At 45.3% G+C, this 23,927-nt stretch overlaps 1 long non-coding RNA gene across 1 annotated transcript in view; it reads right to left on the minus strand.

The window, feature by feature from the left end:
- Positions 1-530: 530 nt before the first annotated feature.
- LOC118256205 (uncharacterized) overlaps positions 531-23,927 on the minus strand; it is a 46,174-nt gene continuing 22,777 nt past the window's right edge. The window contains exons 7-12 of the long non-coding RNA XR_004781160.2: positions 18,633-18,696; positions 16,590-16,771; positions 12,314-12,546; positions 10,856-10,953; positions 8,901-9,056; positions 531-1,427 (exon numbers count right to left, since the gene is read on the minus strand). This is a non-coding gene — a long non-coding RNA (uncharacterized LOC118256205). The remainder of the gene's footprint in view (positions 1,428-8,900; positions 9,057-10,855; positions 10,954-12,313; positions 12,547-16,589; positions 16,772-18,632; positions 18,697-23,927) is intronic.

Genomic DNA, 23,927 nt, shown 5'->3' on the forward strand with positions numbered 1-23,927 from the left:
ACTTGGATGTGTCACACTGCCAGAGGTGAATCCCATGCCACGCTGCTGTTTTTTCAAGAAATGTAAAGGGGAGAGGTAAAACCCCGTACTGAATGCCTCCTCCTTTCTAATTTCTCTCCCTTCTTTCTGCTCATTCTTTTCCCTCTTCAAAGAGGACTTCGAACTCTTTCATCAGCTCACCGCCATCGCAGGCAAGTGCATGACACTTTGCAGCAGCATGAGTGGGACTTCCCAGCCCCCTCCTACCACCCAGATTCCTAAAGCTGGTTTACTGCAACTTAAAACCTTCCCATGTAGAATTTTCCCCTGCAAAAATTAGACCTCATGAAAATAAATAATTCCCACAGGAAATTTCAATTTGATTACAAATATTGACTTGCTTGGGGGAAGTTAGTTTTTTTATTTTTCTAAAGAAAAATCCATTTGGAATCAACATTTCCAAATTAAACATGTATGTTTCACTCTGTTATAGTATTTAGCTTGAAAAAAATACCAATTTTCTTTCCAGTGGTTAGGGATTTTAGGAGTTGCTTCCATCCATATTTTACTGCAAGAGCTGAATAAAAGAGATGTCTTAAAACTGGGCAAAGCGGAGAAAAGATTTGTTTTAATTTTAAAGGATTAAAAAATGTAATATAAAATGTTGTAAATCACTTTCATGCTTCAAAAAGAAAAAAAAAAAGCATAAATAAATGTATTAAAGTGCAGTGATTTTCTGAGGATGTGGCAGCCAGGAGACACAGGGGCTGAGCAGACACAGGAAGGACTTGGTGTTACACTGGCTTAGTGGTGGTAGAGCTGTGGCATGGGCTCTCCAACATTTCTGGGTTGAACCCACAAGCATGGGGACCCTCAGCACCTAGAGAAGACCTACCCTTGAGACATCCAGGCCAACAGGTGTTTGTAGGGATCGCCCTCCTCAGTTTAGGGTTTTGCACTCCATCAAAGTTGTACTTCAGACACATCTGTCTTGCTTGTGTTTGGCCCTGTGGGGCACAGCTAAAATCAACAGCCCAGGATGTGTATTTTTGCCCTTTTCCCACAGGTTTACTCTTTCCTCACAAAGAGCAACCCTTCCACTCTCAGAAACAGAAAATCAAGCTGAACTGCTCAGGAAACCTCATGCATTTCAGGATGGGTGCTTGGCTGTGAATACATGATGCTTCTGCCACTTACAGATTTAAAAAAAAGGGTTAGAAACCAACTTAGCTGTATCCAATGCAAGGGCTTTGTCAAGGGAGAAGGGAAAATTTTCTTAACAAAAAAGACCCTGGCGAGCTCTGTGTCCTGCTTGGTTTTGGAGGTGAAGGACTGGGTAGGAGGAAGAAGGAGCTGAAGGAAAAGCAACCTGATGTAGACGAGGCTTCCATTTACCAACACTAGTCCTGAGAGGCGTACTGATAGGGGCCAGCCTTCAGCCAAGCACACTGCCAAAATAAAAAAATAAAAAAATAAAAAAATTAAAAAATAAAATAAAATAAAACACACACATTTCAAAACTGAAAAATGATTGCCATAGGTGACACTGCCTGGAGATGCGGACTCTCTGGGAGCCTGAACTGGGGGCACAGGGGTTAAGTTCTCCCCAGGATGGGGGCCATCCCAGGTCCCTGCTGAAGATGAGCTCATAGCAAGCTCCAGCAGCTCACTGGAGACATCCAGGTACCAGCCAGAAATTACTCCAGACAGGGGAAGTGCTTTTTAGGAGCACTCTATTAATAGACATGGATAACAAATAGCTGATAACAAATGCAAAAAGCCCTTGGACTAAAGTTCTGTTTGCCCAGGCAATATCCCCACTGAGCGCAGCAGCCATTAGTCGCAGCAGGAGGCACCAGGAGCAGCTCTCTTGCTGTCAAGAAAACTCAGCTCTTACATCAAAGTACGAAAATAAATGCATGATCTATTTACTTTAGCAAAGGTGCAATTTCTGCACCTTCCCAGCTATGCTCCACCATGCAGCCACCGGGCTCCAGTTAGTGATGCTCAAGCCTGTCTTAAAGTGTGCTGGGCGCAGCCTGGTGACCTGCTCGCAGCCCTCCCTGTGCCTGGTGTTTGCTTGTTGCTCCAGCGAGCAGTGCACACCTCCAGCCCTTGCTCAGTGCTTCCTCAATACTCTTTCTCAAACAATTGTTTGTGTTTCGAATATGCTATTCTGTGCAGACATGATTAAGCTGTTTAGGGTGAATGATGTTGCCAATGAGGATAACCTCTCTTAAGGTTAATTAATCATTTGTAAACCAACCTTTGGATGTATACATTATTCATAAGTACTCCTGAACTAACGGGCCAGATCATTTTCAGCCACTGGGTTTTCTGTAGAAGTCTTCAGTTATACCATAACCGAGGGCGATTGCTGAGGTACAGGGAGGGCAAGTGTCTCTGGGCACCTTCTCTGCGAGATGCCCATGCTTGCCCATCATTCAGACCAGAACCTCAGTTTAGGCTGGACCACAGCCCAGCAGCAGCTTTTCTTCTCTACCTGTGTATTTCTTCCTTGAAGCCTGACTGACCTTAAACTATTTTGAAGACTCCTCTCCGGGAGCTTGACATTTAAAAGTGCAGTGACAGAAAATAACTTCTTCTAAAAAAATATGTGTAACTTATTTATCAGCACTAGTAGAGGGAGAGAAGAATTTAAATGAAGGCATACATATACATAGTGCAGCTCAATCGTGACTTTTCGCTGATGCCGTGTGGTAGCACCATTTTCTCCTCGAGTCAAGCTGCTCTTTGCATTATGGTGGCAGGTGAGGCTCTTCCCCCATCTTCAAACCTGGGACTGGCTGAGGAGGAGCAGGGATAAGGAAAGAAGGGAGCCCTGCATCTCCTCCTGGGCAGCAGGAGGTGGCTTGGTTAGCCCAGGGTCAGTGAAACCACAGGGTAAGGTTTCAGTCTCAGGGCACTCAAGGAGCTAATTTAACATCTCACAGGCACCAAAAGTGAAAGGCAGGAAACAACAAGCCAGCATTTATGGAGAAAACACCCTATGGATCATTCATTGTCAGACCGCATAAATGGAAAAAAAGAGAGAGAGAAAAAAAAAAAGAATAAAGAAATCAGAGACTAAACACAGCACAAATTGGTGAGCTCACGACTCAGGAAACTGCTTATATATCTGTAGGGAAAAGCCTCATGTATCCCATGTTCTACGGGCTGGCAGCAGCAAGAGCAGACCCTGACAAATGGGCTCTTCACCCTGCTCCCCACCAAAAGCTACAGCGAAGCCATGGGGGAGTCTCCTGAACGTGAGGTGTTCATGTATCTTTAATTATTGTTTCAGCCACATAAATCCATGCTGAATTAAAATTCATGATGGTTCTAGGGTACAAGTGCAAACAATTTGTTCGGTAAACTTTGCTCTAATTGGCATTCTGAAAATTTCCTGTTAATCAAGCCCCTTGGGCTCAGTTTACCAGTGTAGTTCTGTCTGCGAATGTCAGTGCTCGGAGGGTGCATGCATGTACGCCGATTTCAAGGGTCTTTATATGATATTAACTCATACACCTTGTCCTCACATTAATTTGCAAGTAATTTTTTAACAACCTTCTGTGGCCCTGCCTTTTATCTTCCTGCTTCATTACTCGCGGCAAGCAAGCGAGCAGAAGAGCCTTTGTAAAACCCGAAACAAAATCGCATTCAAATATGTCTCAGATCTGGATGCATCTGAAACTCCTCCCAGCAGGAGCTGTGTTTCCAGTGGCACTTGACTCCAAGTGGCCATGGGAGAAATGTGAAGAAATTCAGGCCAGCACAGTAAATGTCAGGCATGCGGGTGGTGCCGCTGCACGGGGACTCCAACTAAACACACACAAAAACAGGGCCCTGAAGGTGGGTAATGCTGTCCTCCTGAGCTGAATGTCGCCCAAAGACACAAGGCACGAGCAGACCTGAGTTTGTCATCTCTCTGGAAAACACCAGAAACCCTTCCAGGAGGTGCTAGAGAATAGGGTGCGTGTCAGGGGGTTGCCATCGATCATCCCCTTCCCAAGCACTGTCCTGCAGAGAAGGACAATTCTGCCAATTCTGGATCTGTCCAACCAATATCCCCTCTGCAGCAATGCTTTGTTGGTTCCACCTGAGGGTGCCACTGTCAGGGGATTTGGGGAGCTTTCCTGTCACCCCCCCCCTTCTGTTCTGCAGCCCTATTATGCTAGTCCTTCAATCGCATCCCAAGAGATTGTGGGGAAAAGGAAAAGCTACCTGAGTGTCTCTTCCCACCAGCACAGACATGGGTAAGACAGGCGAACAGAAATAACAAAATAACGAGCGTCTGACAGAGATCAGGGAAGCTGTGGAGAAGCTCTCTTGGATGGAAATACGCTGTAAGGAAATGCAGAACTGGCAGTTCCCTGAAGAGACTAGAGATGGTGCACAACAGCAAACTGCTCCCCTGTGAAAGCAGATAAGAAGCATAATTAGATGGCATTACAGCAGCGGCAGGGTCTGGAAGCTGGAAAGAAATCATATGGAAAGTGGAAACAGGCACGTGCTGGGGGGGAGAATACAGGAATAATACAGGTTCACAGCGTGCGAGCAGCTAGATCTATGGTCCCAAGCTTTCAGAGGAAACCAGCACGGGTCTGCAAATAAATTAGCTGTAAAACGAGAACAGCAAGACATGTAGGTGCAGAACTGTCGGGGGCAGGAGAGAGAGCACTGACTGGGTGTTCCAAGCAGGAATTTGCCCCATGTCCCTTGTTTCAGACTTTATAAGAAGGTTAATTGTGAATGAAACTTAACAAAACCAGCTTTGAAGGGAACTGTGGAGAAGGCCAGCAAAAGGAAAGAAGTTTAAAGCCGTCTGGATATGTCAAATGTATTCAAAATGAGAGGATTTGATGAAATGCACCCAGGAACATTGAACCCTTGGTGATTATCTTCAAAATTTATGAAGGCATAGAGGTCCCTGGAGATGAGAGAAGCACCTCTCTTTAAAGAAGAGACAAAAAAAAATTGAATAATCAACTCAATCTCAATTCTCTGCAAGAGGTTGGAAGAAAGTATTAAACGAGCAACTTGTAAGATGTAAAATGATGAATAAAATCAAAGAACATGGGTTTGTCAAGAACCAGACGTCAACCCAATTTAATTTCCTTCTTTGATAAGGCAACTAGCATACTTGATGATGGGGAAGCAGAAAACACAGAAGTGAGGCCCTTTGCATTTTCCCACGGCACAGCCTCAAACAAGCTGAGAAAACACCCTCTAGAAACAGAGTTCAACTCACAGAGTAATTGTTCCTGAAGAGGAAGAATCAAGGGGGAGGAAGTTTCTCCAGCCTCAACCGTCACTCTAGAGGAAGGGCCTTCACCCTTCCTGTCTGTACACCTGATGGGCTGCATTTCTCTGACTTGGCAGTCCTGTAGTGTGGCCACATCCACAGCTTTGCACAAGGACAGCTGCTTGCCCAAAAGAAATTAAGATTAAACCTTTGTTATGATGACTTCTAGCACCTCATGTTCCTTTACCCTTAATTTCCCCATAACATCAGCATACCCGTGCATATTTAGTTAGACATGTTTTGATGTAGCATTATCCCATATTAACCCTAGATGCTGGCATTGAGCTGACAAGATGCTTTCAGTGGAGCTTCACTCCACCCACTTTGAAAACAGAGCAAATCTGTAAAAGCAACCTGCAAAGTCTGAATGTGCATGTGGAGGCTTTACCACTGTTCCGTTCCTGGAACTCCAGACAGATGGATAGATGTGGACCCTTGCAAACCGTGATCAAGCGACTTTGTGAGCTGTAGAACAGCTGCTGGAGAAATGCAGAAACAGAAGCTTTTGATACAGTTTCAAACAATGTGTAATTATCAGGTAGCTGAAAATTAGCCCATCTGTGCCTCGGGGAAAGACAATGAGAAGTTATGTGTTACTAATGGCTGAAAAGAGCTGGCAACACAAAACAGGAAATTTTCAGTAAACTTTTTTTTAAGGTAATGTAATTACACGATGTAATCCCCAAATCTTCCAACTTTTTGGCGTTTTTTTGATAATGCTTATGAGGTCTTCATCCTTCTTTCTTTCTCCTCTCCTCATTGTAGCAGCATGGTCTTTGGCATTTTGAGCACTGCCAGCTGTCTGGCTGGGCTACCTACAGCAGCAGATGTGGGTGACATAAACTGTCATTGCAACAGAACAGCTAACGACATGTATCAGGTTTTCCTAAAGCAGATTGTAAATATCCGCTGTGCCTTTGCCACAGCCTCGCTATCTGAATGCAAAGCATCCAAGCTTATAATACCATTTTGAACAAAATTTCTGTGCTGGTAGAGTTGGCAGGCCAGAGTCAAGGTCTCTAATCCGGGTCAGTGCACATGCAAGCATCAGCGTGCTTCAGATTTAGGACCCCTTTTGTTTTGTCTGCTTTTGGTCATTGCTGATCCAGCATTCAAATAAAAAAAAAAGAAAGAAAGAAAGAAAGAAAGAAAGCATGCTTTTTTTTGTTGTTGTTAAGTGCCTTGAGGATCCAGTGATAAGGTCTTTGGGGGTCGAGGGAGCAAAACTGGAATAGCATAAAACTCATGCAAATAGTCTGGGCAGGGTAAATAGCTCATGATTTTTTTATTCATACTTTTGTCTGTGGAATAACTGGGAGCAAATTGCTTTTTCCTTTCCTAGTTCAAATTATTCAGAGAGTTTTTCTGCTGATTTTTGCTATTCTCCCTTTTGCGAGCGTTTGCTCTCGAAGATGGCCCGCTTAGCTCTGAATGGAAAGCAAATGTTGCCTTCACCTTCAGTGAACTTTGAAGCAATTGATTTTACCGGCATAAAAGAAAAGCTGAAAAGCGACTGCTCGTGGCTGAATTTTGCCATTTCACAATTGTCTGTGCAGGAAGAAGCAGGCGTCCCAGAAGAGAGATGACAGCTGCTCTTTCGTCTTGTCCCAGTTCAGCCAACAGCCCTGTCCTCTTTCACATGTGGGGCAAGTCCCACCTAGCCCCGCACTGCCGACATCTCGGCAGCCGCCACGTAGATGCTTTAAACAACTCATAATAGGGAGGATTCCAACAAAATTATTCTCACTAGCTTTTGTCTGATAATCTGAGGTCAAGAAAACAAACTGCTTCCTCTCTGCTCTCTCCAGCACTGCGGTGAGAAATGCAGCCAAGCTCCGGCACCGAGAATAAAGGCAGAGTTGGCACAAACACAGGAGCTTCTTAAATGAGTTTGCCATTAGCCGGAAGGGCTGCAAATTGAAGCGAAGATAAGCCCCTTAGCATTTCCCTTCTTTAATCCAAGCCTCATAAAAGCGGAGATGTGTTCCTATTCAGTGGGCTTTATACAGAGGCAGGTATTTCATTTACCCAAAAACCCCTGGATCGGATAAATTATTAATGTTATTTATAAAGGCAATTCTGCCATTCAGCAACTTCTTTTGGATCCCTACGCTTAATCTCACTGCTTAGCATAAGATACACTCCAGTTAAAAGGCAAAATCACATTCCTTTACAAGGCCTGCAAAATAACGGAGTGCTGAGGTGCCTGAAAAAAGGTTGTAGTTTAAATACCGCTTTAAAGACTAATACATTTATCAGTGGCAAACACAAGCACTAACTTCCACTTGCTTGTATCCTTGCTGCTTGCTGGATTGGGCCTCTCTCGCATGCATCAAGAGCCGTCAAAACTACTCAGAACAGCGGAGATGCAAAACACGCCTGTGCTTATACAAGCCTCTGTAAGGCAGTTTAGTGGCTGGGTGGAGCTGTATGGTGAGCTAGCAAGTATCCCTGTCATCTCCTGAAACATGACCTGTAATGTGTCCTGCTCCCAGGCACCCACATCTGTGACTTTGGTTTCTGCAGGATCAGTCTTATGCCCACCCCAGGGACCAGGGTGTTACCAAGGGCAGAGATGCTAGAAGAAATGACCTGCGGTCAGGTGATGGAGTCAGGATGCTCAGAGACCAAAACATGGGTCCTCGGGGACCCTGGGAGAGCCACCACCACAGCAGCATAAAGGATCTCAGCCCCAGAAAAGCTAGCATGGCATGTAACCATGAAGAGCAAGGGAACAAACAGGAGAAGCTACGAGTCCTGGTATTTGTCCAGCATCACAATTTCGGTTGCAAATCTGGGGCACAATGGACCAGTTTCCATGGCAGAGTGCTGGCACTGAAAAGGTGAAGCAGCACCGCTCCCAGAAGGGTGGCAATTGGTATTTTGCGGTTAAGTGCCAATGCTGAGGAAGAAGAGACTCAGCATCTCTCAAAAAGGTATGCTTGATCCTCCAGGAAAGGAACAACAGCTCCTTGCTCCCACACCAGGACTACACACAGGATTAACTAAAACATAATATTCTGAGTGCTTTTGGATGAGAAACATTTACAACTGATGTGTGAAAAAGCACACTTGCAAAACACGCATTAGGAGGGACTGCACTACAAAACCCATGAGCAGCATGAGTGCTGCTCTCTGGGGTATACTGCAGAGTATCTCTGGGGCACCATGAGCAGAGTTTGGCCCTGGGAAGGACCTAGGAAAGAAGCAGCAATGTCAGCTGAACAAAGCCAGCACAGAGAAAGAATTTTGGCTTCTGTTTCTAAGCAGGTAATTTTGAATTAATTGAGGGAAAATGATAGGCATCTATCTAAAAAGGCATCTTTTGGGGAAAGTAGGGAGCAAAAAATGGAGGCTGCAGCAATGTGGCATCATTGGGAATTTCCACTCTTCCGAGAAGTGTTGAAAAGCAGAAGAAACGCACAAAATCTGGTACTGTATTTGGATAGTTCACGTGTCTGACGCAAATAGCATTTAGAAATGCTACCTGAAATGTCAGAGAGGCCTCTCAGTCTAACAGGGACCGACCCATCTGCCCCCAGAAAACAGGGATGGCTGCAGCAGGGCCATGGATGGGGCATCCCCCAAGCAGGGACACCCAAACAAGGACACTCACCTCCCGATGCCCCCGCAGGCAGCTCTGAGCCCCACACACGTCCTGGTTGTTGTCACAGCACAGTCACATGCAGCTGTGAGCTGTCCTGAGTGAGCCTTCCACTGAATTTGAGGGCAACGCACGTGTCACATGCAGGGGAATGGTGGCGCCTGGGAGCTGCAGAGAGGTTTGGAAAATTTCTCATTAAATGTTTTCTCCAAGCAATACATATGATCCCCCCAAATCCTTTTTTCAGCATTTTCCTCTCCAAAGCCTGCACTACAGTTTAATTGAACAGCCAGCGCTGGATGATGTTTTGTTTCAGCACGATTTGAACCAAGGCAAAGTACTTTTGTTTACTGAACTCACTCCACCTTTTCACAGTAGGGTTACAACAGCAACATGTATTTCTCGTAGATGGTGTTGCCTCTAGGGAAGAATGGCTCAGGAGGTTCAGGATTTGTTTTTTCTCCTGGGCTGGGTGCTGAGGACAAGTGGTGGCTCGTGGGTGGCGGTGTGGTTTGCCTTTGATCAGCTGTGAGCCGGGAGGGCTCCTGTGGCTGCGCTTGAAGCTGGAGATGTCTACACTTTGGGTACCACAGAGAAGCGTGCTTTTATGTCAAAAAAAAAAAAACACCTCATAATAAGATTTTAAGTTTGTTCAGGGAGCTGGAATGAAATATTTAAACACAGCACCACAGCAGCTATTCTTACAGAGATGCTGAAATGCCACTTGCAAATCAGAAATATTTTAAAATTTGCTTTGAAATAGCAGTGTCTTTATGCAACTGTTTGTTGTTTTATTTTTTCCAGGAAGAAACAAATGGGAAGAAAAAAGCTGAGATATTGACCATTTCCTCACAAATGAGATGTCTGCTTTTCAGTCTGTTCTGGTAAGCCTGTTTGGAGCCATCGTTCCCATTTGGAGCAGAGAGAAACAGCCTTGAGAGCAGCCTGCGCTGTTGCATCCAGCATTCAAATTATATTATCTTTGTTTCTTACACTGACGACAAGACATTTAGGTTGGAGAACTCCAGTGGGCATTAGAGCTGCTCCGAAGGGCTTGCATGATTTGAAGTAAATGTCATAAAAGAAATCACAAGTTCTCATATAAAAGCACAGATGTCCTACATTTTTTATTTTTATTTTTTGATTGGGGCAGTTTTCACTTTCTTTAGGTATTTGTTTGCAGTTTCTAATTTCCCTGTATATATGCTATATCTCACTAAATACAAGAAAGCAGCTTGCTTCAGACCCTCTTCAAGTCTCAGATTGTTTTTTATGCAACTCCTGGCTCCTACCAGGCTCCAGCCAGGCAGCCCAGAGCCACCCAAGCTCTTCAGCTCCCGGGTCTGGGTAATGTTCAGGCTGTACCAACTTTCAGTCACCATCAGTGACTGAATTCTTATTCAGCTTTTGAGGTTCAAACTGCTAATAGGAAAGGGTTATTCTATAATAGTGACCAAATATGCTTGAATTCAGTATCTTAGCACGATGAAAAAGCCCGAAGTCCCCTAAGATGATGTCTGACTTAAAAAGATTTGTGTACCGTTTGTTCATATGGTTTCTTAATACAAAATTCAAAGAACTGCAAGGATAAGACGTTGGCAAGAAGCATAAACACTGCTTAAAAATAACATATGAAAGTGTCACAAGAAATGTACATCACTTATCCAAAACATTAAGGATCATAAATAGCTGATATGGTTGAAAAGAGGGGTAGAGTATGCATTAAAAAAAACTTCAAAAGTGAATCAGGTCTAAACAGACATTGTAGGCAGAGGCACGTCTTGGCCAGTTAAACATACAATGATAATGTCAGGTTAGTAAAAGATTTTAAGGCACGAAAGGCGGCTTTCTCAGCAACCAGTGTGGATGGGACAGATCCAGGGGCTTTCTAGTCCTCAAGCTGTAGGGGAAGCTATCGTGGTCATCGGAGATCCTCCTTGGCTCAAGCTGTCCTGTACGTAACCAACCTTTAGGAAGCCAGCAGATCTCCAGCCTGCAAACACCACTCTTCTAAATCCTCCTTGAGATATGATCAGTGTAAAATCCCATACAAGTTGCAGATGCACTGTGAAATAAGAAAAATTGAGTCTGTTGTAGAAATGCAATAACCAGGAGCTCACACAGTCTCCTGATGACCCCGATTTCCCCATTGCTTCATCAGCTCACTCATGCTTTGGGCCCTGCTCTCTCCTGATAAAGTGCTCTCAGCCATTTCCAGCACCTGAGCCCACACCAGCCTCTCCTGCTGTTTCTTGGAGCCCACCCACGTACATGCATCTCCCAGGCAAGTAAATCTGGCAGCAATATCGAGCACCCTAAAAGTGTATCCTGACACAGTTCCCACTGTAAGGGTGGAACAGCACCTAAAATGTAGCCATGCTTGAAAACCTACACACAGTGTGCTAGCTGATGCTTTTGGCTCTGTGCCTTCCTCCTTCACCTGCTTCTGGCTGCTACAAACGGGGAGGCAAAACTCCCATGATCACCATGCAGGTGATTAGAGGAAATTGCTGAAGCGCTTGGTGGCTGCAGCCCTGCTTCAGCTCTTGACTTGCCTGCTGGTAAGCTGCCAGTGAGAGGGAAGTGTAGGCATAAAATGAATAGCAGAAGAGATTGCAGGTAATTATGTTTCTTAAGCTGTTAACAGAATTGGCCATTTGATAAATGAGAGGATTTGGGAATGTTTTGTCACTGACAAGCCATTGTAAGATCAGAGTGGAAACAGAAACATTCCTCTTCCATAGCATGAACAAGAGGGGAATTCTCTCGGGACACTTACACACCTTGAAATTTATCTGAAACCTGGATGCCAGAGCATGGAAGAAAGGACAGATACAGGACTCCTTCTCTTATGCATGCCACTCGTTTGGTTTTGGTGCTCCTCCAAAGCCCCCTCTGGTGTCCTCAGACACTTTTGTCCTTTTGTGGTGCCACCCACATTCCCACATGCCGTTTTCGGTGCCCCCATGATCCGAGATCTTTTCCTCAGTGCCCCAAATCCCTCCATATTCCCTCTGGTTCACCTGACCTTTTGGTTTGCTTTTGCAGTTCCCCAGCTCACTGGAGATGTGAGAAGGAAACCAGCACTGCTGTGTTTGTCCTTCTGCTCTAGCAGTGGTCCTCCAGGAGGTTTTGGCTGCCCCCAGAGCCCCTGTTTCCTTCCCAGTGTTCCTCAGGGCTTCACTGTGCCTCTTGAGACAGCCTAGAGCTTTTCATCTGCCTTTTGGTGCCCTCCTTGTAAATCCCAGCCTGCTTTTATTGGCCCTCAGAGCCCTCCATCTCTTTCTACATGTCCCCATGATGGTCCTCTGTTTTCTTCTTGGTGCCCCTCAGGGACATTCAGCTGCTTTTTGGTGTCATCATCCCCCTCCTACCCAAGTCCCTCCATTTGCTTGGGACCCCCAGGACCCCTCTGTGGGACTCACCCCAGAGATGGTGAATGGGGCTGCTCTGGTTTGAAGGGGTTTGCTCTGCAGTGAGAAAGGTGGTGTCAGCAGCGAATCGCATGGTGTAACATCATGTTAGAAATCTTCTCAGATGTCAGCACTGCACAGTCAGCTGCTCCAGGTGTCTCCTGTGGATGCAGCCCTCTGCTGTGACCCCCTGGAGTCCTCCACCCTGCATGGCAAGGATTCTGCCTTCATTGCAGAGCCTGACACTGGAGGGCAGAGAAAGAGGTAAGCAAAGAACGTATAAAACTCCCTAAAAGAGATCCCTTCTGCTGCTTCTCCTAGGAGTAGCACTAGGGCTGCCTCCCCCAGCTAGGTTACTCTCCTTGCAAGATCAGAGCCTGAGGCCGCACAGGAAGAGAGGAAGGCTCTCCCAGACCTTCATTTCACCTTTTCACCTCCTTACTTTACCTGTTTTTTAGCAGCTAAAGCCAGATTGTTGATATTGCTTTGGTTTCCCTGCAGTTATCAGCAGAGAAGAGTTGCTGGGAGAAACTGTGCCCCTCATATCTCATTTTCCCAGCAGAGCCCAGGCAATGGCCAGGGGAGACACGGTCCTCGCTTCAGTCCTGAGAGCAGTCTGGAGTAAGAGCTGGGTGCCTGAGGAATGGATGCAAGATGAGGGTAATGGAGCTGTCTTCTTCTCTTTGTAGCATGTCCTACACTGGACAAGCAATAGCAGAAATTCAGCAAGACAGTCAGGATGTGCATGCAGCCTCACCTTCTCCCCAGAGAATGGGCAAGCAGCCCCCTTTGCAATGGGGAAGAAGTTTTCCTGGCCTTGCCTGGCTGCAGCTCTCAGCGGGTGTTGGCTGCCTGTGCCCAAGGAGCTGGGTAAAGCAGCAGCTGCCCTTTTAGGTGATGTAGGTAGTGGGAGACACACATAAGTTTGAGGATTCCCTTGGGGGAAATAGTTTTGGTCTGTTAATACACTTAGTCATCCAGTATGCTTTTAAGAACAGTGATTGCTGCAGAGACTGGGTTGTGTGGCAGCAGAAAACCCTCAGCTGTCCTCACACAACTCACCCGGGCTGGGGAGTGAGGTCTGGCAGCCTCAGCCACTCTAGGGGGGCTTCGCCCCATTATCTGCTCCCTCCTGCCCACCTCTGCGCTTAAACCTCATCTCATTGCCCTTTAAACAAAATCTTTTTGGAGACTTCTCCTAAAGGCTTCTGAATAAAGGAAGTCTATTTTAAAGACTTTTCTTAAATAGCAATGAGATGAGACTCAAGTGCAGAGATGAGCAGGGCCCAGTGGGAGCAGCTGAGGCTCAGAGCTGATGCCCCAGCCTCAGTGAGTTATGTGGGAACAAAAAGCCACCAGGGTTTTCTGCCATCACACAACTCACTCTCTGCAGCAATTGCTGTGTAACTTCCAGTCAAGTAGCCATGGCCCCTGTCTTTCCAGGTGCCCTGCTGCCCTTCCCGTGAATAAATGCCTTTTACTGTCCATTTAATGGCAATGTTTATGAAGCACACTGGAATAAGGACTACTCTGTATGTAGCCAGAGCCATGCTTGCTGAGGCCTTGTGAAATGGAGTAAAGAGCAAGCCAGGCTGAAGGGAGCATCTGTGAAGAAGGAGAAACAGCCCCTTCTGGCACCCTACCACTGTAAAGAAACAAGAGCTGCTGCACAGCACAGTGCAGATTTCCTGGTGCAGGAACTGTGGAACAAGTTGCTGATCAGGAGTGAGGCCCTGCTCCAGTGATCTGTTAGCAGGGATTAAGTAAACCATGCACTGAATAAACCAGAATTCACACTGTCTCGGTTGTGGCTTGCCCCATTTTTTATTTCCAAGAGCAAAACCTTGCTCTTGTGATGCTATCATGCTTCATTCCTACTCAGCATCTCCTGTGGAGCATCTCTCCAGCAAGGGCTGCAGGGGGCAGAGCAAGCTGGCAACCACCAGCCCCTTCTACCCGTGGCAGCTGCTCAAGGGGTAAACGAAGGCAAAATCTAGTTCTTTACTTTAAACAAGGTCTCTGGAAAACGAGACCACTTAGTTCTTGCAGCTCCAGGTGAAGTCTAAAATGGTGACCCCAAGCGGCTGGCGGAGGGGTGGACAAGAGGTAAAGTAACAGTTATTCTTAGTAGCAAGCATCTAGGAAAAGAAAACGTGGGTTTTAATAGAGAAGTAGCAGGATAGGCACTCCAGACACTTCCACTATAACCACTAGTGCTCAGACTCCTGTTTTCACCAAAGCAGAGGCAGGCACGCAGATTTGCACGCTGGGTTTGTGACCCCATGCTCCAGCAGTCCCAGCCAAGCCCAAGGCTTCACATCTCCACACCCCCAGCAGGAGCTGCAGCTCGATCCACAGCCGGGCAGGCAAAAGCTCACCCAAAAGTGCAAGGCACCCACAAGAGCACAACTGCCACCTCGAGTGGGCTGTAGTTCAAGCACTGAGATGCCTGTTCTTACCATTTAGGAATGGAAGACGGTTTGCCAACCTGCTCCTGGGGCAGATGGACAAGATGAGACATCCCACGGGGCTGACCCACAGTGGCAGCCTTTGCCATTTTTAGAACCCTGACAGCCATGGGAACCAGAATGATCAGAAAAAGCTTTTATCTGCAACGAGGAGCATCTGACAGGGGAAGGCCAAGCCAGCTGTTACCTTTAGTCCCAGCCAGCCCAATGAGACATGCCCATAGGCAACCCCAGCACATGAAGCAGATCTCAGCCCAGAAGCCAACTCCCTGCTTCAAACAGCCTCAGCTCAGGAGCTAAGCCCCCCGAGGCAGCCCTCCTGCAGCCCCCACGCCCCTGCAAGAGAGGTGCCAGGCCTTCGGAGTGTTTCTCTCAAACAGTGACTGGGAAACAAACGCTTCAGCTCAGATTTATCTGTGATCCTGCTTGTTTGACCCCATCAGTCTTTCCCAGGGGGTGAGCATGCTCCAGCTGCTGCTTCTGCAGCACAGCACCTTGTGCCATAACTGCACAGCCCTGAAAACAGCACCCCCACCCACTACCACATACCTGGGATCACCAGGCCTCTGCCTAGCAGCAAGGGATCCCTGCCAGGTCCTCCATGGACCTTCTGGGCACAGCCGACCAATAATGGGGTGCCCAGGCCCCTAAAGCCTCCTCAGGGTCAGCCAACACTTTGGGGCACTTATCCGATGTCTCCTTCTGTGCCCACATCCTCCATCACTCCCTCTATCCTTTGGGCTCTGCTCCTTGACAGGAGCTTCTGCTGCTTCACTGTGGGAAAACAGCATCATTTGCACTGAAAGAAAAACTCTTCATTAATAAATGAGGGTAGAAGCAGACCAACATGGGTCTCCCCAGGTCAGGCTCCTGTCCTGCAAACTCCAACTCAACAAATGCTGGCTGGGAACTGGCTTAATGCTGGGAGGAGTCGGGGTTTCCAGCAGCTCCCCCAAACGCCCTGCCTAGCAGCAGTGAGAAGGCAAGAGCAGAAAATGCCACCCTGTGGTCTTTTTTAAGCAACACCCAACATTGCTAACAAACACAACCGCTGGGTGCCAAACACAGCATTGTCCCCCCACCAAACACAGCCCTGGGTGGCAATGGACAGCAGTGGAGCCCCAGCAACGGGCACATCCCCTTGTCAGGGACACCTCAGAGCTCACAAGGGCATTTGAGGAACCCAGGCACTAGCCATGGCATCTCTGTCCTGCTCCCTGAGCTGTCCCCACAGCTGGTCACACCACGGATAGCATCGGCAGCTGGACACTGGCAGCAGTGGAGCCATCCTTCCTTCTGGCTCCCCCAGGCTCCAACAGCCACATCCCCCTTCACTGGTGATAGCTGGGGGAGCCCTGAGGAGCTCCCCAGAGCACTCGGCTCTCAGTGCAGGGAGGGCTGGAGCCAAACCTCTCCAGCAAGCTGCAACAACCCCAGAGAAGAGCCTGTGCCAAGGCAGAGGGCTGTCTGACCCTGGAAAGGGCAATACTTAAAATTATTGCAGTTTCTGGAGACAAAAAGAAAGTGGACCAGCATGGTACATGCACTAGAGGGGCAGCAGGAATTCAGGTAGAGCACTGAACAATGTGAGAAAAGGAGCCAGCCAGCATGGCCTTGGAAATGGTGCGATGTTATCGGTTCATTTTTTACAGAGGAGGAGAAGATGGTACAATAAAACTTGCTTCTAACATTATATAAAAAGAAATACAGGGACTTGAGAGGGTGTAGGACTGACTCAAAGACATCCATTCTAGCCACTAATCTTTGCTCCTTCTCTTCAGAAGGATTTTTCCCAAAAAGGAAGAGAAAAAACCACTCACCTGTAGCTCTTTCACCAGCTTGAGAGGCACTGCAGCACTCAGCTAACCCAGCTCTTTCCCCAGCAGCCCCAGCACAACCACAGCAACAAACTCCACTGCTGCAATTTGAGGATGCGGCTGCAGCTCCAGCCCTCAGCTGCCAACCTCTGCCTCCCCTCAGCCACAGCATCACTGGTTCAGTCCTGCTGGATAAATCATGTATTCATTTTCTACTCTTTTTGGTAAAATGGTCATAGCATAAAAACAGAACTGCTTTTTTTAAAAAAAAAAAACTTTTTCTCTCCATCTACCAGCAACCAAGACACTTGAGCTAATCTAGTTTGGTGTTGGCAACCTTCAGCCTCTTTCCATTATCCTTGTGGTGCTGTCTAGATACATGAGTTCCCTTGCTTGGGAAGTGGTTAGTTCAAGATTGTGGTGTGAGTGTCTTCCCCTAGAAAGACCTGTAAGTAACCTTACTAATCAATTTGTAAGTTTTTTCAGCTGCTGTCCAGGTTAGGTTCCATGTAGCCATCAGAACAAGGCACTAAGATAAAGGAAGGACTGTGTTTCTGAATGCTGACAAAGAGAAAAGGGTGTCCTTCAAAGGATTTCTTTAATTTCAAGTGGCTGTTTCTACTCCCTGAAACCTTCCATGTGGTTTTCAGTACTAACCTGAACCCTCTGTTTCGCTTTCGGCACACCCTCAGAGGCTTCTGTGTGTAGTATGGTTCTCATGCCTCATCTCTGAGTTCTTCAGAATTTGTCTGCCCCATGGAATATGCTGTGCTCATGCAAAGGGAAGTTCTGTAGGTACCTAGACCAATGTCTGGAGTGATTCAGCTCCCCTGACCACATCACAACAGCAACACAGAGAGATGTTTAGAGGCATAGCACAAATCAGCCTAGTCAAAACATACACCTTTTCCCTACGTGCTCCCCATTTTGAGTTTTGCATATTCTCACTCCTCCATCATAATAATGAGTCCGTCTGCAGGAAGTATCTTAAGGCTCCACTGCTTGCTAGCAACCACAAACCCTGTATGACAGATGAACAAGAAAATAATAGGGAAGGGTTTACACACAGAGAAAGAAGTAGCCCCAGCACAGAGTTGTGAAAGTAGCAGCAAAGCCTCCCTGTTGAAGGAGCGCTCCACAAAGGCAGCATGCCTAGCACACTGTCTCTCTTCCAAACATTAGCCCCACTCTTCAGCCAAGACTGGAAAGGACAGGATGGCCCTTGTCCTTGGTACCCAGCACTTGACAGAGTAACTGCAACTTTCTAGTTAATCTAGTGGAAGGAGTTTTGAAACAACTTGAAGGAAGCAACATGAATATGCACCAAATATAGTTGAAACCTGCTGTCTATTGAAATGGCTCATTAATACTGCACAGACAAAGCAAATGAGTGATGCTTACTGCAGAGTTACCAGTGAACATATCTGTGCTCGGATTATTGAAGCAGCACAGAATATTTCACCCCATATGGTTTGCCTGAAGAGGCTGTTTCAGATAATGGTGCTCATGTTGTTTCCATGGAATTTCAATATTCCCCAGAAGATGCTCACTGGAGCACTCCAGAGCAACCTTGTGTCATTTGGTGCCGCGTGAACTAGCAGAATGCTGGGTACTTACAATTAAAAGTGGATTACAAAAAAATAATAATGAGGTTCGAAATAGAAAAAAGTAAGCATAAAATGTTTTCACCAGAATCAGGTTAATAAACCTAACTTTCAACAGAATTTTTTCATGAAAAGTGTCACTCACAAAGTAATTTTATGTACACGGATAAAATTAATCAAAATCACTGGATGAAAACTAGCATAAGATTAAGTATCCGCAAAATATGCCTAGGCACCAGAGATCTCTTGGCAGGAAGGATGGAAAGAAAGAACTGGGACTCATGCTCCATCTGCTACTAATGAAAATGAAGAGATACAGTGGTGCGAGTACAAGACAAAGGTTCAGTACAGAAAAGCCCTTCAGATTGAAAGTGCTTTAACTGTAGTTATGAGAAAAGAAAGCCACTGGGCTTTAAGGTACAAAGAACACAAAAAAACCTACCTACTCAGACAAATCAAAGAGGCATGTACTCTCCCTGCTCTCATCTTGTCATCTGTAGTGGGTGCTATGGAAAAAAAATACAGCATAATATAAATATATATTCTTTCCTAGATAATTTTCTGGACTGTCAATTAATAGCTTGTGGTTGCAGAAATCTGCAACCCAAAGCAAACACAAGTGAACAGAGGGAGAGGAGACAGCACTAGTGCAGGGAGTTTGCTAGTCCACGCAGAAGCAGCTGTGTGCATGTATTTCTCTGTGTATGTATTCTATACGTTTACCTGCCCGTATACTCTGTACAGGGTCAGCAGAGTGGTGTCAAGAGGCTGGTGTGACCAAGAGATAACAGCTTTGATGAAGGAATGAGGATCTCTAACATAAGCTGATGCAGCACAAGGGATATGAAAGTCTGGGGAGCATAAACAGTTTTTGAAAGGGGGGCGTGGAGGCAGATTTTCCACCTGAACTCTAATGATCTGCCATAATCTGTAAGCCTGCCGCTTCTGCTGCCTGCCATACCTCCAGCCCTGCTGCAGCTGTACCAGGATGCCTCTCCAGGCAGAAGGAGCACAGGTAGCCCTGCCCAGACAGAGCTCTGCCCGAGGCACTGCAGCTGAAAAGATGCAATTCTAGTATCCTAATAGCCTTCTGGGGCCTGATACCTGCAAATAACAAGGTTCCTAAGAACAGCAAGATGCTGTCATCCTTTATGAAGACCTTAAGTAGACTGTGTCTGAACAGACATGCTGTGCTGGTGGTTTCACATATTTGCTGCCAGATCTGCATGGGAGGCACTGCGTGGTGCTGGGCTCTGTTCCACATTCTTCACAGGGAACACAATAGAACGAGCACTGATCTTTCCACCTCTACCCTATAGACTTTCCCTGGCCCCACCTCTGTGTATCCAGCTATTTTTTCTCCTCTTCCTACTTCACAATTATTTACCTTCTACATCCTCCTATCTGCATTGCTTCTGAGGTCTGCCAGCACGTGCTGGCTCCTCTGCTGTGCATTGCAGGTAAAATCCTGCTCGTGCCTGAAGACAGGAGTGGTGCTTGTTGTTGGACAAGGTCTCCGCGGAATACATCGCTGAACACTGGCAAGTCTCAGCTGAACATGTAAACTAACACAATGAGAGATTTGTGACATGTCAGATAAAAAAGGAAGAAAGAGAAATGCACCAGAATCGTTCACCAGGGTTACTCCTTTGCTAAATTTAAAGCCCATACTTTAAATATTAAAAGACTCCAGCTTGTCAAAAGTGGACTATATTGGACTGCTACTGGGGGGTATATGTACATATTATTAAATATATAATACAAAGATATATGTACGTATTTAAACACCAGAGAAATGGTACATTTTTCCCAATCCATTTAGCATTTAACCTGGCACTTTAAAAAGGGGGGGGGGGGGGGCAAAAATTAACAGACTGAGTCAGACACTCAGCATGTTATTTTAAAACAATTGACTCACATGCTAAAAGTTTGGTAGTGATATCAGAAAAGAAAAACAAAGACAGAAATGTCAAACACTAGTACCGCATATAACTCGTTGTAAATCAATAGCCAGGAAAACTCCTGACCTACATGAACAGAAGCACGAAACAAAGAAACCTCAGAATAAAATCCATGGCTGACAGAGCTTAGTACAAGAAAGTTGTGTTTGCAAAAGAAATCCTAGCAACAGTACAGGGTCACTGCTCAGTGCAGACAGTAGAATTGTGAAGGATTATGCAGAAAATGCAGAAGTGTTCAAACAGACTTTTATTCAGTATTTGGAAAGAAGGATGATTTGCTTTCATTGCTTGAAGATGATGAAATACTTTCCAGTCTATTAGTAACTGAGAAAGATGTTAGAATCTATCAGCAATGAACATTTTTAAATCAGCAGGCTCAGAAGCTCCAGAATAGTTGGCAAAGAAGCTCTCGGGTCCACTAACACTGAATGTTAATAGCAGCAGATCTGTAAATGCCCAACTTATAAAATCTGTTAAATGAGAAGGGAAGCAAAGGGAATCAATGAACCATCAGAGGAAAGAGCAACTCCGGGTCAAAGCAAGGGAGGGTTTTTTTCCATCCTATCTATCGTTAAGACTGTCAAGGGTAACATGGAGTCCAGTTTTCCTAACGAACTGAAGCCACCACCTTTCCTGGGCTCATTTAACCTGATGGCTCCGAAGTACCAAGTTGTCACTTGGCAGTCACTCAAACCAAAGTTTTCTTCTTGGTAAGGAAGCTCTGACTTCTGGGTTAACTTCAGCAGAAGGTTTCAGGATAGGAGTATTGAAAGAAAAAGACTAAAGAGATACCAGCTCATGCCTTGTTCCCTGTTACTGCCTACATACAATGTCAGATAGTTATCTAGCTGGGATATAGTTTTTTTGTGAAGCTTTTCCTTAGGTTCATACTTCTCCCAGTGCATGAGAAGTGGCTGGCTTGTGGCCATGAAATGTTCCAAAACGCGGGCACAGAGAAACTCAGGGAATCAGCCTGCAGGACTGCAGTGCTGTGATGCAGTGCTCAGAGCCAGGAGCCCTACCTCTCGCAACATGCGCAGGCGTCCACGTCTTTGCTGGCTCTAAGTGCCTGCAAGAGAACTGCTCTAAACAGGCATAACTTCCTCTTCTTTGTAAGAAGTTAGAGTTAGAAGTGAAGTGAATTAAATCAGTGTACACTTTACATTGCTATGTGAGCCCATTAATATAACTGACTGAGTGGGGCTAGAAAACATTATTAGGTAGAAACCATCCCTGCTTCAGGATAGTACCAAAATATATTATATATGCCAATCTGTGCACAAAACTTTCTCTTTGGAACTTACTGATGTTTTCAACCTCCCCAAAAAGTGTTGCACTGAACAAACTAGTGCAAATTGAATAGTGGAAGTTGTAATACACTCTGTTTGATCTCACATTTAATGTAATGAGGCTTCACTGGAAAAATAAGAGCAAAAAAAAGAAGATTAATCAAAATCCTATGTGAATTTATTTATGGATCACAAAAAATGTTTCTAGAATATCCAAGACATAGTTGAGGGATAAAGTTAGATGAAGTTAGGATTTATCTCGATTACCTAACCTGGCATTAAAATCCTTTCCACTGATCAGCAAACAGAGGGATAAAAAGATTTCAGAGACATTATGTAGGTCTGGAATAATTCCCAGTACGAATTCCTATAAGAAGAGGAATTGTGGGACGAATACAAATATTAATCAGAAGAAAAGGTTCTAAATTGGGAAACTGTTCTGGCAACAAGACAAAAATCTAAGTCATTAGTGTAACAACCTCTAATCCCTATCAGAGCATCCAGTTTCATGACAAAGATGGACATGAAATGGCTTTCTCTACAAATGTTTCAGTTTTGATTAATTCTAACATTCTATGTCTGGATGTAACAAATATGTTGTGAAACATACCGTGAAAAAACAGAGACATTTGGCTGAACAATCCAAAGCCATGTAGATAACTTATTTCCTAGGAAGTGGAGAAACAAATCTTAAAGCTGTTTTCTTCTTAACTAAATGTAGAAAAATCCCCGATGTCCACTCTTTAGAGTAACTTGTCCCAAAAAAAGATGCCTATCTAATTAAGTCCAGAACCATGATACCATTTTGACCCCGATTTCCATTGGCAACTCCCTGACAGGCACCAAAATACCTTATTAATTTTTTCCAGGGTCAGCAGTTCTGATTTGCAAAAAATAAGTAAATATTTTCTAGGTCAAAAAAAGGCAAGAAATGAACAGTCCTGCGGTCACAGCATTCAAACAGAATATCAGGCAGTAAGCTCCAAGTCCTGCCCTGGTGACAAGCACTCATGTAAAGCAGATCATCCCTATCCAGAGACCGAACAATATACATATGCATACCAAAGCTCACAGATTACTCAGAGCACTCTTTTTTGCATGTAATTACAAATCTTTTCCTTTCAGAGGCTGTGCCAGCATAAGAAGCTCCTGTGACAGCCCCACAGTTGTGACAGTACATCAGTATTGGGACAGAAAGGGGAAGGAACTCCTTACGTCACATAGTGGCACTGGAAGAAGCGCACTTGTAATCACGGTCTTTGAGGTGTGTAATAAAGCAGGAATTTCATGTCGGAGTGGGAGGCTGCAGTGTTCTACCAGGCTCGTGGACATGAGGCTCAGGCCCTTGGGTTGTTCAGGCACAGGATGCCACAACTTGAATCAGCAACAGCAACTCCTACCAAAACCTGCACGTTCTTACAGCAAGTTTCACTTTAAGCAAATGACCTTTATTAAAAAGACCTCAAAGGTACTAATTGTTTTTGCCATGCTGCAGCTCAGTATGCTTTACACCAAAGGATACAAAAGCCACCATCATATTTACCCCCATTTAACGGTTTCCACTTCTAATATTAGAGGCTTCATATGTAATACTGAAGTGTATTTTAAAGACAGCTGCGCTAGATTCAAATTTTGCTTTTAAGTATTGCTACCACTCTAATTAAGTCACCATTCTTTGAGTTTGCACTCTGTAGATGAGCAATACTGCTTTCCAGAGTACGTCTGGAAAGTCCTTCTGAGGTCTGTGGAGCCAAGTTCATGGCTGCCTAAACACACCAGAAAAATACCTCCACTCATTTAAGGGACACGTGGAAATATCCTGGGGACAGCCAGCTGAGTAACTCAAAATAGAAACAATTTTTTTCTTCCTACAGCACAGAATGAATGATGAAAATACATCCAAACAATAAGGAAAATGAAAGCAGGATTGAAAGATGAAAATTTGGGACCACTACACACAGCTTTATACTAAACTAAATTTATCTACAGTAGAAGTCACGTTCATAATTCAGTACAACCTAGATTTTTCTTCCCCATATCAGAGAGCTGGGGATGTTCTCCAGGCTTACTCTCCACAGTTGTGCATATCTTGTTGGCTACTCCTGTGAGACAATCCATTCAAACTGACCACGTGCAGGTCATTATTGATTGCATTCAGGATCCTATCTGCAATTTCAGTGCCAACTGTGAAACCCAGGGAGTCTGGACCAAGCAAGATAAGCTGAGCTGAATGTGGTAGTTAGCAATTCAAGTCTTCAAAAACCACAGGAGCATTGCTCCAGTAAAAACAAGATGCAGTACCTGAATTCTAGTACCTCAATTTCAAACCCCAGGCAGGACAGTAACCAGCTGCAAGCCCTGGGAAGTGCAGTACTGCTGGTAAGCTTGTAGTGTTTTCTTGACTCAGTCAACTCTGAGGTGCTGATGACCATGAACTACGAACACTGCTTCTTGTTTCCAAGTTCTGGACATTACCTATGCCAATGG

The sequence above is a fragment of the Cygnus atratus genome, chromosome 14 (genome assembly GCF_013377495.2).
Source record: "Cygnus atratus isolate AKBS03 ecotype Queensland, Australia chromosome 14, CAtr_DNAZoo_HiC_assembly, whole genome shotgun sequence".
NCBI lineage: Eukaryota > Metazoa > Chordata > Aves > Anseriformes > Anatidae > Cygnus > Cygnus atratus.